This window comes from Parasteatoda tepidariorum, chromosome 2 (genome assembly GCF_982258835.1).
Source record: "Parasteatoda tepidariorum strain Cologne lab strain chromosome 2, Ptep-v5.0, whole genome shotgun sequence".
Lineage (NCBI taxonomy): Eukaryota > Metazoa > Arthropoda > Arachnida > Araneae > Theridiidae > Parasteatoda > Parasteatoda tepidariorum.
In genome coordinates, this window is record NC_141756.1 from 81531907 (window position 1) to 81549251 (window position 17345).

Here is a 17345-nt window from a genome sequence, read left to right on the forward strand (position 1 = left end):
TTGATCAGCCTGCGTAGGGACCGAGGGGCGCGGTATCAATCCTCGTTAAACTTTTCTACCGTAAAGTGCTCAACTTCGCGTGCAAGTCGTCGGGCTATCAAAGCAAGGCAGTCATCTGCAGAGGATCAAAATTGCGATGGCATGTCTTCGGATTATCCTCAGGGATGTTTCCTCGACCGTCACCAATAGCCAATTATGCAGCTCTAGTGTGACGTAAATAAAGTACCTACCTACTTATCAATAAAATAAACTGTCAGAGTGTAGTCAACTATATGCATTCGATGGGGAAAAATGAAGGAAAAAAACATTTTTAAATTTAAGCTAAGTCTTAAGTTATTACTGCAAAGTTTTACTATTGCTGTCAACTTCAACTTCTCATTTTTTTAAAACTATTTAATTCATATCATTATGATAAAAAAAATGTTTATTATTTTTTGATTATGAACCTAAAAAAACAATGATTTTCTAAATTTGAATTGAACAAGCAATTTATAGAACTGTTTGCTGATGCAAATGACTTCCTGATCTCATTTAATAGTTGTAGGACCATTAAAAGCATTGTTGACTAAGGCTGCATGTGAAGTAGTTAGATATTTGATACAAATCACCTCATTAACATAGAATTGTCAGCATATCATTGTCAGCACAGTCAAACAGCATCATTTACGTACTTTACCTAAAACCTCGTCATTATTTGCTTCTGTTTTTTTAGTCTTTTATTTACTTTTTTTACGGAACTTGAACGTTTTATTTCCTTCTTTTTTTTACAAAGACAATATAATATGTGTGAAGGATATAAATGAAGAAAGAAAACTGCAGATTTAAAATAAAAATGGACTTCTAAGTTTCTTACTTAATTCGACTCTTACCTAAGGTTTTGATAACACAAAAAAGTACACATTTTTAAAAATACACAATTTCCTATTATAACAGTTTCAGATAAGTTACACAATTTTCTGTTATAATAGTTTGAGATAAGTTACACAATTTTCTATTATAACAGTTTCAGATAAGTTACACAAATTTTTATTGTAACAGTTTCAGAAAAGTTACACAATTTTCTGTTATAACAGTTTCAGATAAGTTACACAATTTTCCGTTATATGATTTTATACGGAGTGAAAAAAAAGTAATAGTGGTCATAGTACAATATTATTGTACTTGCATCTGTGGGCACGTAGGTAGTTGGATTTGTGCTGGACAATTTGAAAGTTAGCCATGCCCTAATCAGTTAAATCTACTTTGCTTTACCATGACATTTGATAGTTCTATTGGCGGGTTATAGGATTATAAAATATATATTTGTTATTAATTAACCAAAGGCTGTAAATAAAAATTAAATCGACGTGTCTCTTTCAAATTCGAAATATCCTTAAAAATATCAATAGATGGAGTGCTCTTCTCCCAATGAGGTTTCGAATCCTAGCGATGATTAATCGATACGAATTTCCCACCCAGCTCGCATCGACAGCAGTGTTGACATGAAATATCCTCAGTGGTAGATGGATCATGAATTAGAGTCCCCTCGCCGTAACCATGAGAGTTTTTCGAATCTTTCCTCTTCACGTAACGCAAATGTGGGTTTAGTTCCATCAAAAAGTCCTCCACGAAGGCAAAATATCTCCCAATATTCGATCTACGAGTTCCCTAGTTTTCTGGTTTGTACTTAGAATTACACGGCTACGGAGTTGAACATTGGTAGTCATAAACTTAAAATTGGGTCGGCTGTTCAACGACGGTTATGAAATAATAAAAAAATTAAAAATATCGTGAATATTAGTTCTCACCTTTCTGAAGACAGAAAAAAATCTGCTCCAATAACTTAGCAAGAAAAGTTGTGTAGAAAAATAATCATTTTTTAGACTATAGTTACGCAGTTTAGTTATATTTTAACATTATTTAACTTTTAAGAAATATGGAAATACTAGTTTTTATTTCAACATGAAAGAAAAAAGATATTTGACATAATTAGTTATGCCTAATTAGGTTATGTATTCTTTGTTTTGTTTATTGTGAAAGATATTTAAAATCAAATTTGACCATAACAATTTTTCAAAATTTTTCAAAATGTTTACAGTTACCAAAATTTATGTGATACTTGTCTATCAAAGAAAATAAAAAGGTATAAAAATTTAACTCTTATACCGTTTCATTGAATTTTTCTGCTTCATAAATTGGGCACTCTATTTTGACCCGTTAAAATGATGAGAATTATTAAGATTTAAACTATTAAGATTTATTTTAATGAAATACAGGGAAGTGGTAGCCCAGTAATTAAACAATCCCAGAAGGTTCTATCCTCGACTCCACTAAGATTCACCGACAATATTCGCGCTTGTAAAATCTGTGGAATTTAAAATTCATGGTGCTCGTATGCTGAGCACTACCATAAGTACAGATAACTAGAAAAAATTTCCTTCCCCTTCAGATTAATGTCTAAACAGAGGAATCGGTCTCACTAATGAGATCCTCTTTGCAGAGAATCAAAATTGTGATAATATGTCTTCGGATCCTCCTCATGGATGTTTCTTAGACAGTCGCCATTATCCCGTCGTGCAGCTCTAGTGCTACATTAATATAGTACCTACTAATGAAATAAAGCATGAAACAGCTAAATAAAAATTTTAAATGTTTTACGTTAATTTCAGTATTGTTAAAATACATTAAATAAAGGTATTAAATTAATTATACATCAAACAAATATCTATATTTACTAAGCTCGTTATTTTAAATAAGAGATAAGTTTTTAAAAATAAAAAAACATCTTACCATAAGCCTGTCGTCTGTCATAACTATGCGAAAAGTTATTTTCTCTCTCTATGCAACAACAAAAAATAAATTTCTTGGCGTCCGTAAAGTCGTGCAAACATGCCCTTTGCAAGCGATAACCTTAATTTTAGAGGTGTAATCGCACGCTATAAACTCGCTTTTCTCAGCAACATTATAGCCCTGATTTTCCGAGGGAGGTAATTTTGCGAAACTGCCATCGCTGCAGTTTTGCCCTAATCTCCCAGTCTCTTTGGCAGTGATTTATTCTCGCATTTTAGAATAACTTAAACAACAAAAATAGAAAAGAAAAAACCCTCTTGGATCTCCCAGTGCGATGGAACTTCTTCCTGAAAATTTCTTATATTTTTCAGTCCTTCGCTGCGAGCCAAATGTTGCCAAAAATTGGAAGAGAAATAATGATCGGTCCAAATGGAAGGAATATGTTGATGAGATGCGATTTTTTGCGTTCATATAAATCGACTTAAATTTATTCTGGTGATAAGTCATTTTCAAATTTAAAACATAGTGTATTTATCCTTTATTTCTTTATTTTTTTACTACTGTTTAAATTATATTTTTTGGATTTTTTTACCTCTTGTATTCAGTTAACGCTGAATATAGTAATAATGCAATGTATTAACGTAAGTTGATATACAGATTATTGCTCTCTAATTTCATGTTGCTGTCATTATGTTGATAAAATTGGTTTTTGTGTGGATATTCTTATAAATCGACTTAAATTTATTCTGATGATAAGTCATTTTCAATTTTAAAACATAGTGTATTTGTCCTTTATTTCTTCACTCCTGTTTAAATTACATTTTTTGACTTTTTTACCTCTTGTATTCAGTTAACGCTGAATATAGTAGTAATGCAATATATTAACGTAAGTTGATATACAGATTATTGCTCTCTAATTTCATGTTGCTGTCATTATGTTGATAAAATTGGTTTTTGTGTGGATATTCTTATAAATTGACTTAAATTTATTCTAGTGATAAGTCATTTTCAAATTTAAAACATAGTGTATTTATCCTTTATTTCTTTATTTTTTCACTCCTGTTTGAATTATATGTTTTTACTTTTTTGCCTTTTGTATTCAGTTAAAGCTGAATATAGTATTAACGAAATATATTAACGTAAGTTGATAAAATTATTGCTCTCTAATTTCATGTTGTTGTCAATACGTTAATAAAATGTGTTTTTTGAGAATATTCTTATAAATTGACTTAAATTTATTCTGGTGATAAGTCATTTACAAATTTAAAGCTTTGTATATTTTACCACTATTTCTTTATTTTTTGAGGCTTGTTTGAAATATAGCTTTAAACTGTTTTACCTTTTGTTTTAAGTAAACATTAAATATAGTACTAACGCAATATATTAATGTAACTTGATGTAATTGATACGCAAATTAATGTTCTATAATTTTAAATGGTTTTTAAAACATAAAATTTAATAAATATTCAATAATAGTTATTTAAGTTTTAGGTTTACCAAAGTTCTTTAACCAGTGTATTGTTGAGTTTCCTAAAATGCGATTTTTGTCAGTTGATTGCTTTCTTGCATAAAAGACATATTTTTTTTTAAAATAACTTCATTAATACGGTATACAACATAAATAAATTTTTTATGAATGACCTAAAAACTAAGTTGACTTGCTTTTGGCTTTAATTTTAAAATAAAAAAGTCAATAAAATAAAATAAAATAAACTGCTGTTTGTAGAAAATGCAACACCATGAAGGAATCATCAGAATCAAATGAAAATCGCAGCAAATGTCAATTATAGGATATTATGCAAATTAATAAAGTTTCAGAGCCATCGCGCGTGCGTGGCGCGCGCAGCGCCCTCTGAATTGATGCTGAAAGCGTATAAATAAAGTGCTGTAGCGGGACGTTGAAAATAGTCTATGATTATTTGTTAGTGGCAAACGTTTAGTGAGACCTGAGTATGCCTCCACGACGGAAGAATAAGAAATTCAAGCAACTTACGGAGTTTGAACGAGGGAGGATAATCGGCCTTCGAGAAGGAGGATTTTCCTATCGCGCAATAGCAGCTCGTATGCAGCGGAACAGTTCCACAGTGATGCGAGTTTGGAAGCAGTGGACCGACGAGCACCGAACAACTCGAAAAACAGGCACTGGACGACAGAAGGTGACGTCAGAGCGCGATGATCGACACCTGCTCCGCATGGCGGTGAATGATCGCACAGCTTCCTCCAGGCAGCTGGCAGCACATTGGTCTACTGCTACAGGTGTACAATTGTCGGCTTCGTCAATTCGTCGTCGTCTGCTGCGCCGTGGATTGCGTGCAAGGGTGCCATTATACAGGATTCCCCTCACGGCGGATCATCGACGGCTGCGTCGGCAGTGGGCTCTTGAGCACAGAGACTGGCGAGCTGATTGGCACCAAGTTGTCTTTTCAGATGAATCACGCTTCAATTTGTGGACCCATGATGGCCGTGTTCGTGTTAGACGTTATGCCGGTCAACGCTGCCTTCCTGAGTGTATTATTGAACGACATAGTGGTCGAACACCCGGAGTTATGGTCTGGGGTGCGATTTCGTATCATGGACGATCCAATTTGATACGAATTGAGGGTAATCTCAATAGCAACAGATACGTCCGTGAAGTGCTACAGCCCGAAGTCGTTCCTTTCCTTCAAGGCATCCCTGGAGCTATCTTTCAGCAGGATAATGCACGCCCACATGTTGCGCGGACTGTTAGAGATTTCTGTTCAGCACAACGCATGCAACTTCTTCCTTGGCCTGCTTATTCGCCGGATATGTCGCCTATTGAGCACGTGTGGGATATGGTTGGTCGGCGTCTCACTCGTGATCCGCGTCCTGCAGTTTCCAAAGACGAACTTTGGTTGCGCATACAAGCGATATGGAATTCTCTTCCTCAAGCAGATATTCAACATCTGTTTGACTCCATGCCACGTCGTATAGCAGCACTTATTGCAGCGCGTGGTGGCTGCACCAAATACTGATTTCGGACGCTTAATTTGTTTCTTTTGTTTTGAAAATTTCATCATTTATTTGTATCAGTACAAGTCGTTTCTGCATTAAATTTCATTTGATTCTGATGATTCTTTCATGGTGTTGCATTTTCTACAAACAGCAGTTTAATTAATAAAATAAATTCTAGTTAAAACAGGATTAATAAATTTGTAAATATTACGTAACTAATTTATCTTTTATTATAAGACTACTACACTTTAGTACGAATGTCATACAAATTTCTCTTTTAATAAAATAATATATTTTTTGGAACACAGAGTTATATATATTGTACTTTCCAGAAATTTTTCAAGTATGCAATAATTCGGATTGACACATCTTCTACCAAATTAATAACTAAAAAGATGTTTGCTTTTTCCTTAACAGTTCTCAGTAAAGAGGTATTTCATAAATAGAAATTTAATTGAATAGGAAAACGCATCTTAATTGTTTAACTGAATAAATATAAATAACTTAAAAATATATATATACTTATGAAAATATATAACCCAATTATGCATTTTAAGATATGATTAATAAAGATAGAGAGCAGATTGTGTAACAGTAAATTTTTTAATCAAACTAAACTGCCATTTTTTTGCTCATACTGAAAACAGAAACTTCTGGCGTTAGCCCGACATAAGTGAGACTCGAACCCGTGATATGCACTCATTCCTTTATTTATGTCAGCACTGTAGTTAGAGTGAGTAAAAATAATGTGTCAACATTATCTTTATTAATATTGATTTTCAAAGATAAACTGAATGGCTATCTCTTGACGATTCAAAAACGCTTCTTAACATCTTAAATCTGACAGAGTGATACGTAAATCCTTAGTATCTATAACTTAAAATGAGAACTATGATACAGATTTATTTTAAAGTATAATGACTCTATTTTACATATCTCTTCGCTATTGGAGAATACTATAAAAAAGAAATATTTTATCAGAAAATGCTGCGTTTGAGCATCAAAGAAAGTATTTGTTAAGAAATCGAAGTCAACTGTAGTAAAAGAATCAAGTTTGCACATTTTTATTTTATTTGGTTATACGTTTTCGTTTCAGAGTTATAGCAATATGTTTCACCTTTTTCTTAAAACGTGTTACAAAGCAATGGGTTGCGTGAAAAATAAAGCTGGTACTACGAAATCACTATATTGAATAAACTTTGAGACGCAACACTTTCTAAAGCTGGGGATTTTTGCTCAAATTCCAATTTTGTAAAAGAGCGTTTTTTTTATCCTAATTAAATTTTCTCTTGGCTCCTTCCAGTAATGTGATTTTCATTTTTGAGCACATATATTATACTTTTCTTGACTGTAGCTAGAATTTTGTTAAACTTAAGGAGAAAAAACATTTATTAAGTTTTCTCTATTAGCATTAGTTAGATGTTGGCAGGTTATTGCTTGTTTTTTAGAAATTATATTACAAGGTTGAACCGAGTTTTCTAATCTTCATAGAATGCTAGAGGCAAGTTTTAGAAATTTTCTTGTTTATCACATTGTTTTGTCTTCGTTAAATAGTTTTATACGTTGAAGTTTGGAATTGAATTATTTCTAACTTAACTTCGAAATAGATCCTATATTTGCAATGAACTTTAATAAAAATAATTTATTCCGTTTTTCTTTATTTTTAAAGTTATGGCTTCAAAATTTCATCTTTTATGAAATGTGAAAAATTTATTCCACTACTACAAACTGGGATAATATTTGCTTAATTCTATTTATTGTAACACTTACATTCTTTTCGCAATTACAATGTACTGGTTAAGTATTCTTACTGTTTAATATTTTCGATAGCGATTGAAACGATTAAAAAAACTTTTGAAATGATATTACTTGAAATTCCTTGTAGCAGAATAATGTAAGCGAAATAATCAAGTTACCCAGAGAGAACATCTTGGTTGAAAACACCTTTTTTTCTGTGTATACTTCTGCCATCTAATAAAAATTCCAGAAGCTTTAAATTATTAATTTGGAAATAAAACTGTGTAACAGTCTAATTAATGCCACCGTTGAACAGCCGACCCAATTTTTGGGTTTACGACTAATGTTCTACTCAGTAGCCTTGCAATTTTGAACCAATCCAGAAGAAAGGAAACTCCCTGATCAGTACCACCAGAGGTATGATTTGTTATGGGAACATGGAGGACTTTGTGATTCGATAGATATAACGTGCATCAGTCACCATTTACTACACGGGGTGTCTTCGGCCGGCAGGGATCGAACCCACGACCTCTTGGACATTGGCCCAATGCCCCAACCAGGCTATCCCGGCCTGTGTAACAGTTTAATGTAAAATATCCCCGTTTAAAAAAAGGGTGACTTATGGCAGTATTGTCTCTCTCAATGAGTACTGTCTAATAACATAATTGCCAATTAAATACAAACAAATATGCAATAAGTTTCAATGTGTACCAAGTGTACCATATATTCAACCCATCGTCCCCTCAGCATTTTTTAATTTGATGAATTATCAGACACGGGTATAAAAACATGTCTTTCAGTAGATCGTGGAACTTAATGGAACTCCATTGTGTCTTGGTAAACTATAATTGTAGAAGTATTCTTATCAATAAAAGAAAAACATCAATCAAAGCAAAACATCAACAAAAACAGCAGACACCAGTTTATTCACTCAGGATATATGAAGCCTTAAAACGTGCAACATTTAAGCAATTTTAAAGTCCTCTTTTTAATTCAATTACATTCAATTCAAATTCAATTGAGTTCTATTTTTAATTCAAAAACATGTTAGAAACAGAGCTCAAAGGTCAAGAACTCCCCTAAAATCTGAAACGTAAAATTTTCTTTTTTAAATTTCGCGTATAAAGTGAGAGGAGTTTTTCTGAACATACTGTATAGAATTAAATTATATTTTTTAAAAGTTGCTCAGTAGATGGATATCTATTTCTAAAACATATTAGTACGGAATATGAATAAATCGTTTTATTAATTTTCTTTAAGTAAATGCTTAAAATTCTTGGTTGTCCTCTATTACTCCTGTGCCAAAACAATATCATTTGTTAATTGAATATAAAATTAAATGTTTTATATGTCAGAAAATATATATAAATGAATTTAATTCAAAATAAGAATATAATTGTAAGGAAATGCATTGTGGAAGTTTTTGTGTCTTTTGTAGTTTTTTTAGTACCTTTTCCTCCCTTAAGTAATAAACGTTTTATTTTTTCAGGTTGATGAAAGTATATTTCACAGACTATGATTTTATTGATCACGAGTTTAGTTAACTACTTTTTACTTCGCTGGTTTTGGTTAACTATTCTATTCTTTCATATTAATAAGATTACGTGAAAATATTCTGAAATCAAATGAATAAATTAACGATTTTTTTTTTGGTTAATTAATTCTTTGACCATTTTTTTAATAATAATTCAGAATATTTTATAACTCTGGCTTAGTCATTAGCACATTTCCAGTTTCACACATACTAATAGACGAACTTAGAATATTACTAAATCGGAAATTCATTAGATACATCCTTATAAATTGTCAAAAGTAATTACTACAGCTATTTTCGAATATTCAATTTCTCATTGATAACCCCTTGAAGCTTAATTCTTTCTTAACACGATTGATTAACATTTTTAACTTTTTAACCTTAATATTCCACGAAAACACAATTTAAATTTTTAAACATTTCTGCGCAAAGTTTCTTGAACATTAAAACTTTTAAACTAGCTAAACACTAAAGCGGAAATTTTTTAGGAAAATTTAATAAATATTGTTTATCAGGTTAAAAAACGTTGCCTGATATCTGAATAAGCAAAAAACATTTATTCTTTTTTTCAAGAGATTTAATATAATTTTTAAAGCATATTACAAATTCGTAAATTTTTATGTCAGGTATTACGAAAAATATAATTTATTTATTCGAAGAAACGCCTTAGTTACTCTTTTTAATGTAAAAATATTAACTTCTTTTTTTTCTAACTTGCACAAGCTGAGTGCATACCAGTTGAAGAAACATGCGAGCGTTTATTAATTTTTTTAGTTATAGTTTCTTAATTTATTAAAGTCTTGCATTCTTTTTACGAATTTCCATTTCTAAAATTGCTTTCTAAAATTGTTCACAGAAATATTATTTTTAGCATAAAATTATTTCCTAGCTGACTTCGTAGCATTTAATATCTCTATATTAAAAACTCGTAAGAGCCGCCGATGTTTAGTGTCTTTATCATAAGTTACGTTTTGCTTTGTCACACAAAAACTATAAGACATCTAAACTTAAAATTAGGTGATGTGTACAAAAATATGCTGGGACTTCAATGGAATAAAATAATAACATTATTTTATTCCAGTTAATAACATTCGATCATTAGTTTGAGAGTTATTAATTATAGAGTTATTCGAGAGTTATTCAACTTCTTAGAAAAAATATCATGTTTGGTCAATCTGTAGCCCGCTGAAATGCAACTACGGGATTAAATCTTGACATGCTGAAATAGTCATTTGTATTTGTCATCTCCAATGTAAAATTCGTTTCATGATTTTAATTTTTTAGAAAGTTATTGTCGATGCTTTTTTGCTTTGACCGTTGACTGTTTGATATTGACTGTTTGTCTCTTGTTAAAGAAATTTTTTTTCCCCTCGAGACTTTTTTATTTCTTTATTTTAAAATTTCCCACTTGAGTAGTTGTTAATCAGAAATAACAAGAGGGAGAGAGAAATTATATACTGACAGATATAAATCTTAACATTTATGGGAAAAGTTTAAAAAATAAAAAAAATGAAGAATGATGAAAACCGTTCCCTATTGCAATTTTTATTTATCTAGTCAACGAGTAAAATTACTTCTCATTTATTATTTCTTATTGATTCCCACAATATGTATGCCTTAGGTTTATTTTTTTCAAGTACAGATGATAATTTTTCAAATCATGTTAATCATCTATTTTCTTACGATTAACATATTTATAAAATGTTTTTACATAAAGCTACTCTAGTTGTATTTTGATAAAAAAAAATTTGTGTTTTCAAGTAAAAAAAAATAACGTTTAAGAAAAAAATAGAACAAGAATGAATAAGAAGCACTTGTATGGGTTGCAGTATTTTTAAAAGAATTAGTTTAGCATTTAAGGAGTATAGGAAGACTATCACTTTCCCAGCTATAAACATATTAAGAAAATATAATTTTAATCAAAATTAATCTTCCAAGCTATTTCATTTAAGCTAATTATGAAGCTTGAGAAGAAAAAATTAGTTGAAAAATTCGAAAGTAGCCTAGACATTTTAATATTTTAGTTCACCCAATCAGGTGGAAGGAATCTACTGCATGCATTTAGCTATATATATATATATATATATATATATATATATATATATATATATATATATATATATATATATATATATATATATATATATATATATATATATATATATATATATATATATATATATATATATATATATACAGAGAGAGAGAGAGAGCCGACCGGCCTGTGTAGGGGGCAGGGAACTGTCCTTGCATCAAAAAGGTTCTGGGTTCGAATCCCGGGTAAGGGATGGATGTTCTTTCCTTCTCTGTACTAACTGTCCTCACTGTGGGAGCGAGTTGGCCCAATACCTCCTAGATTGAAGAAATCCGAAGGACGGAAAACGATGACTCATACAGTTAGGCCCAGATTTGCTGATCACTTCTGACGAAGCTTCTCTTTTTCCCTTCTGTTTCTCGACACTTTTTCGTTACTCTTCTACTAATTTTTTACTTTCTACAAATTATTATTATTTTTTTTTTTTGTCTAGATTAAATGTTCTTAAATTGTGTAAAAATGCTTAATATATTTATTTGTTTTCAGAAATGATTAACAATAAATCAATTCTAACAAAAATAACTGTTGTGTGAATGAAAAAAAATATATTTTTAAGCATTAAATATCAGTTTTATTTTATAAATTGGAAAATTTTATCTAACTTTTTGTTATAAAATGTATGGATTAAAAACAAAGAAATATATTTTTAAAGGGATTTTACACATTTATTATTATTATAGTTTTGACATAAAACTAAGAAAGGGGTCTAATTTTTATAATATGATACTTACATTTTTAGTAGATGATTATTTTGGATTTTAATGATTATGTTTTGCATGTTATTAGAACTAGAGCATACGAAATAAAATAGAAATTGTTTATAAACAATGACATAAAATGAGCTTAAAAAAATTTAGAAAATCAAATGCAGTCTTCAAACAAGGTTTAGATAGTAAAAAAAAACATATCAAAAGCATGATTATAATTTGTATTTTTTTCCTGTGGAAGTGTGATTGTTAGAAGTGATAAACTAAAATTAAAGTAAGCAACCTTAGATAACAAATATTTTATTAAATAGCAAATTCAAAAAACGATAAATAAAATGTAAACACAAATTTTACTGAAATATGTTAAAACTTTCAGTAACATTTAAAGAAGTATAATTTTTACCATCACACTGATAAACTAAAATAAAGTAAGCAACCTTAGATAACAAATATTTTATTAAATAGCAAATTCAAAAAACGATAAATAAAATGTAAACACAAATTTTACTGAAATATGTTAAACTTTCAGTAACATTTAAAAAAGTATAATTTTTACCCGTCACACTGATAAACTAAAATAAAGTAAGCAACCTTAGATAATAAATATTTTATTAAATAGCAAATTCAAAAAATGATAAATAAAATGTAAACATAAATTTTACTGATATATGTTTAACTTTCAGTAGCATTTAAAAATAATTCTAATGTCATTTAATATCTCTTTTCTAATGTCATTTTCCTTGAAATGCATCTCACATACCTATAACAAAATGAATACAATATTTAAATGTGCATTTAAAATAAATAGTACATACTATATTCATGTATGAAAAATTAATAGATTTTTGTAGAAAAATTAATAGATTTAAATTTCATAATCAAATAAATTACAATATATTATGGTCAAACAAAAATGTTTAAAGTTTGAGCAAAAATTTAATAAAATACTAAAATTATTAATATTTTTATAAAATAAAACTCTATAAAAATAACTATATATTACAATAGTTTGCGATATGATTGATAAGAACAACTTAATTATTATAAATAATTTATCCACAATTTAAAATAATTTACTCTTAGTAAAAATATAATAAAGAAGCATAATTAAATTTTTAAAAATAAGAACAAATATTACTCACTTTAGAATTCTTTGCAACTTCAAAATCTCTTGGCATGGCGGCAAGCCATTTCTTACGTATTGGGAAATCCAAAATTTAATACTTTTGTACCATCAACTTTGTAAAATCCTCTGCAGTTTGGTACACAGCACTCATTGGCAATTATCCATAACACTAAGAATTAAATTAATGCTGACATTTACAACATTTGTTGAATAAATTTAAATTTTACTAAGAACGTTGACACCAGAACACACACGGTTGTTTACAAATTCAAATCAAAAATATTCGCCAATTGGCTGAATGCCGACACAGGTTATAATACTTGAGAATATCGCCAATGGCTCGTTTGATCAGATTCGGAGTTTTTCGTAAAAATAGCTACCCTGACTGGTTTCCCTCTGGGCCTAACTCTACTACGTCATCATCGCCTATAGTAACCCGTCGTGAGGCTTGATTCCTTTCTAGGAGGTATTGGTTGGCCCACCTAATATGGTGCCCCTGAATGAGAGGTCAGCAAAATTGCCCTGTTAATGCCTGAATTGACGGATGTTAACACAGGTGGGCATTGAAAAAAAATATATATACATAGGAAATAATTGTCGACATATTCCAAGTGCTCAAAAACAGGCGCCCATTTTAAAGACTTGCCCAGATATGAATGACAAGAAGGAAACGAGATTTGAAACGTAAAACGTAAAGTTACCAACGAAAAATGGAAAAATAAAAGGGATGAACAAAACTAGAAAAGCCACAGTAGCCGAGAAAGAAAAAAAGTGAAAAACAAAACAAGAAAAATCACATTCGACAAGAAGGCAAGTCAGGGTAAAAATTCCATGCCCTGTGTTGACATGGTGAGTGAATTAATATCATTAACAGGGAAATCATCATTCATAGATATATAACTAGATTACAAGGCATCAAGATGAGCTGATTCTTGTTCTGTTTATTATATTTTTCCTCTCTCTCGGCTACTGTGGTTTTTCTAGGTTTGTTACTCATATTCATTTTTACATTTTTGCTAGCAACTTTACATTTCACGTTTCAACTCCCCTTCGGTTTTTCTCATTCACGTTTTGCAAGTCTTGAAAAAGGGCGTATGCTTTTGAGAGCTTGAAACGTATCAACTGTTATTTCTCATTTATATATTTTTCTTAGCGAAGGACGTTTTTTAATCAAGCATTATCATAAAGTTTCATTTTGTTAGGATTATTTATTTAATGAAAAAACTTATTTTTTGATTTAAAAAAAATTCACGTCTTTAGTAAAATTAAAACACGCATTTAAGCACATTTTAATGCGAATACATATGTTTCAAATAAATTATTTTTCACTACACATGTTAAGTATGTAAAACAACTAATCGTTTAACTGTTTTTAAGTAATTTGTTGGAATAAATGTTTATCTCAACCATCATTTTCAGGATATACAAATTATGGTCATCAAATAACGACATCATCAGAAAGAGCAAGATAAAACTAATTACTTCCTTCGTACTATGTCTTAACAACAGTTTAAAAACCTTAGAACAACGCGAGAGCAATGTATGCATGTTAATGATACTACAACGTTGCTGGTGCAAGGTTGCAGCAACTATGCTGTCTTTTACAGACAATTGATGAGTCCGTGCGAAGTGGGAAGGATAATTAAAGGAATAATGATGGTAAAAGACGTCTTTTAGAAGGATTTTAGCGGGTTATGGAATTATTCAAAAAAGCGTGTAGGGTGATTTACAGCTGTAACAATGCATGCTTAGTTAGGGCGTATACAAATCTTATTAATGAGTGGAGCGGCAATGCCAACAATATCCCCTGGGACCGGAACCTTTGAAAAGTGAAGAACTACGTGAGTTAAATAAATGTATAAAAATTTCTTACAAACAGTTTTGTATAGCGTGGAATTAATGAGGTTTTCGGAGTAAAACTTTTTAAGATTATTAATTTTGGGATTTGTTACTTTGTTGGGATTTTGTAATTACAGATATGTGACTAGCGATACGTTATGTGAGGTTGCCTCCTGCATTATCATAATTGTTCGGGATTAGATATAGATATTATGATATTAAGTGTTATTTGAGGCCAGAAGAATTATTGAAGTATCTTTTCAAAAATTTGATAAAATATGTAATCACTTCCTATTGCGTTTTGATTTTGTTTTATTTCTTCTTTGCATGTAATTTTGGTGTATCATAGGTTAATAGAGATGAGATGGCTTCTGACCAAGCCCTTCCTTGAAAATTGCCAAACTTGAGCTTGAATTTCGTATTAAGCACTTTTTGAACTTCCTCTTTGGCTTATATATATATATATATATATATATATATATATATATATATATATATATATATATATATATATATATATATATATATATATATATATAGTTGTTTTTTTAAACCTAATTTTGTATTTATCAAAAAATTTGTTAATTTGTTTTAAATTTGTTTTGTTAGACTTACTTAAATCTTACATTTAAGTTAGTATCTTGAAATAGTTTAGGGTACATATTTTCAAATATTTGTCTATTTTTCTGAAAATTCTTGAAACAAATATGTACACAAAATACTACACATTTTTAATGCTATTTATTATACCTGCTTGGAAATTTTTTTATAATATTTTTTTAAATTAAAACACAAACAACAAATTGGAAATCTCTCATTACATATAAACTTGGAATTTAAAGCAAATTTTCTTAGAATTATAACTATTTTCAACTAATTCTATATAAAAAAAATCATTATACATCCAGTTACAGTAATAAGAGGTAGTTTCATATGTATGATTTCAGCAAATAATTATTATTTTTTCAAGATAAAATTTGAGGTACTTCCTGTAAGAAAAATATAAGAATAAGTAAATAGAATAAATGCTAATAAACTAATAAATGAATAAAAATCTGCGAGCATAAACCGATAGAATAACCTCGTTTTTTATACACATCTATTGGCAATGCAGTTTTAAATTCGTTCTGAAAATTAAACATTAAAACAACAAGGCATAAAAATTATTGGCTAAGCACTTTTATTCAGCCAAAACGAAACGCATCGACTATATCTGGAAAAATAACCCAAAAATTATAATCAGCTTAACTTTTTACAGAGCAATATCTTGTCCGTAATCATTGCATTACACCTTAACTATTATTAAATAACTTGGATAACTATATGTGTATCTTGTGAAATCTTACTATGAGTCAATAATCTGGTGAAATATGACCAATTAAGATGTCCCCATGGAATAGTTTGCTGATCGTTCATTTTGTAGTAATCACCCAAGACTCAACTACTGCCATACGGTGTGATTTAAAAAAAGAGAAAAAATGCTACTAAAGAGAGTCAAGTCGTTAACTGTGACAGACGAGGTTAAAGCGAACTAAAAGCACGCTAACAAAAAGATCTTTTTCCATATACCTGCAAGCGTAAGATCGGGGATCCAGATATGCCACACTGTCACGAAATTTATGATTCTCTGTCGCTTTGCCGCAGTAATAGAAGTTGATGAATCGGGTGCACTATTTTTTGGGCGAAAAAAGTAAAACGTTTTATCCACAAACTTTGTTCTGAAAATTGATGTTTAAGACTTTTACATGCCACCATTAAACTAAACTACGTAAAAATTCTTTATAATGTTATTTCTTGTCCAATATTTTTGGAATTAGGTAATTTTGTTTCGTTTTTGTTAAGAAGGGTTGTACGTATGTACGTTAAGATACGTACGAATAAAAATACGTTGAATTTGAAAAAAAGGCGATAAACCTTTTATTAGTTTCTTACTGATGATAATCAAAGAAATCTAGATCTACATTGCTAGTTCAGGAATCCATATCATGCGAGTTTTCTGGGCAGTAAGTATACTCTAAAATTTGAACAGCTTTATAGATTAAAAAGTTTTCGAGAAATAACAATTCATATAAATTTTAGAGGGATAGTAGTAGTTTTTTTTACAATCAGTATTTCTAAATTGTTGCATATCTGTTGCTTGCATTTTAGTATTTAAGCCTTAAAGAAAAACATTTTTAAACGATTCTATTATCTATTTATTTTTGTTATTTAGTACCAATTTCTTTTATTTGATTGAATGTAATAGTCGTGTATTCTGTTTCATCTTTCCTACACAATTATAACCCCATGATCTTTATTGAAAATTGCCTATTTCACGCCTATTTTTGCCTATTTCTTTTACCTCTGAATGGGTCCTGCTCCTTTCTACAGAGATAATCTACACTTTTCTTATTAAAAATACTTAAAATAAAGATATTGACTTGACTGATAGTACAATCTAAAGAACATTTTAGTTTCTGTTTATTAATCTCTAAAAATTATTAAGAAAAAGCAAGAATTAAAATTTAGTTCTTGCTTACTAATCTATAGAAAAATTCAGTTCCTGCTTTCTAATCTGTAGCAAAA

General features: G+C 29.8%; 1 protein-coding gene and 1 long non-coding RNA gene across 3 annotated transcripts in view; one reads left to right on the plus strand and one right to left on the minus strand.

Annotated features, from left to right (window-relative positions):
* The window catches only part of LOC147815875 (uncharacterized), a 387319-nt gene that overhangs the window by 264742 nt on the left and 105232 nt on the right, over positions 1–17345 (plus strand). The gene's annotated exons all lie outside the window — the stretch shown is intronic.
* On the minus strand, positions 12408–14248 carry LOC147815876 (uncharacterized). Its single transcript, XR_015431421.1, has 2 exons — positions 12958–14248; positions 12408–12575 (listed from the first exon to the last, which is right to left on the minus strand). It is a non-coding gene; the product is annotated as an uncharacterized LOC147815876 (long non-coding RNA).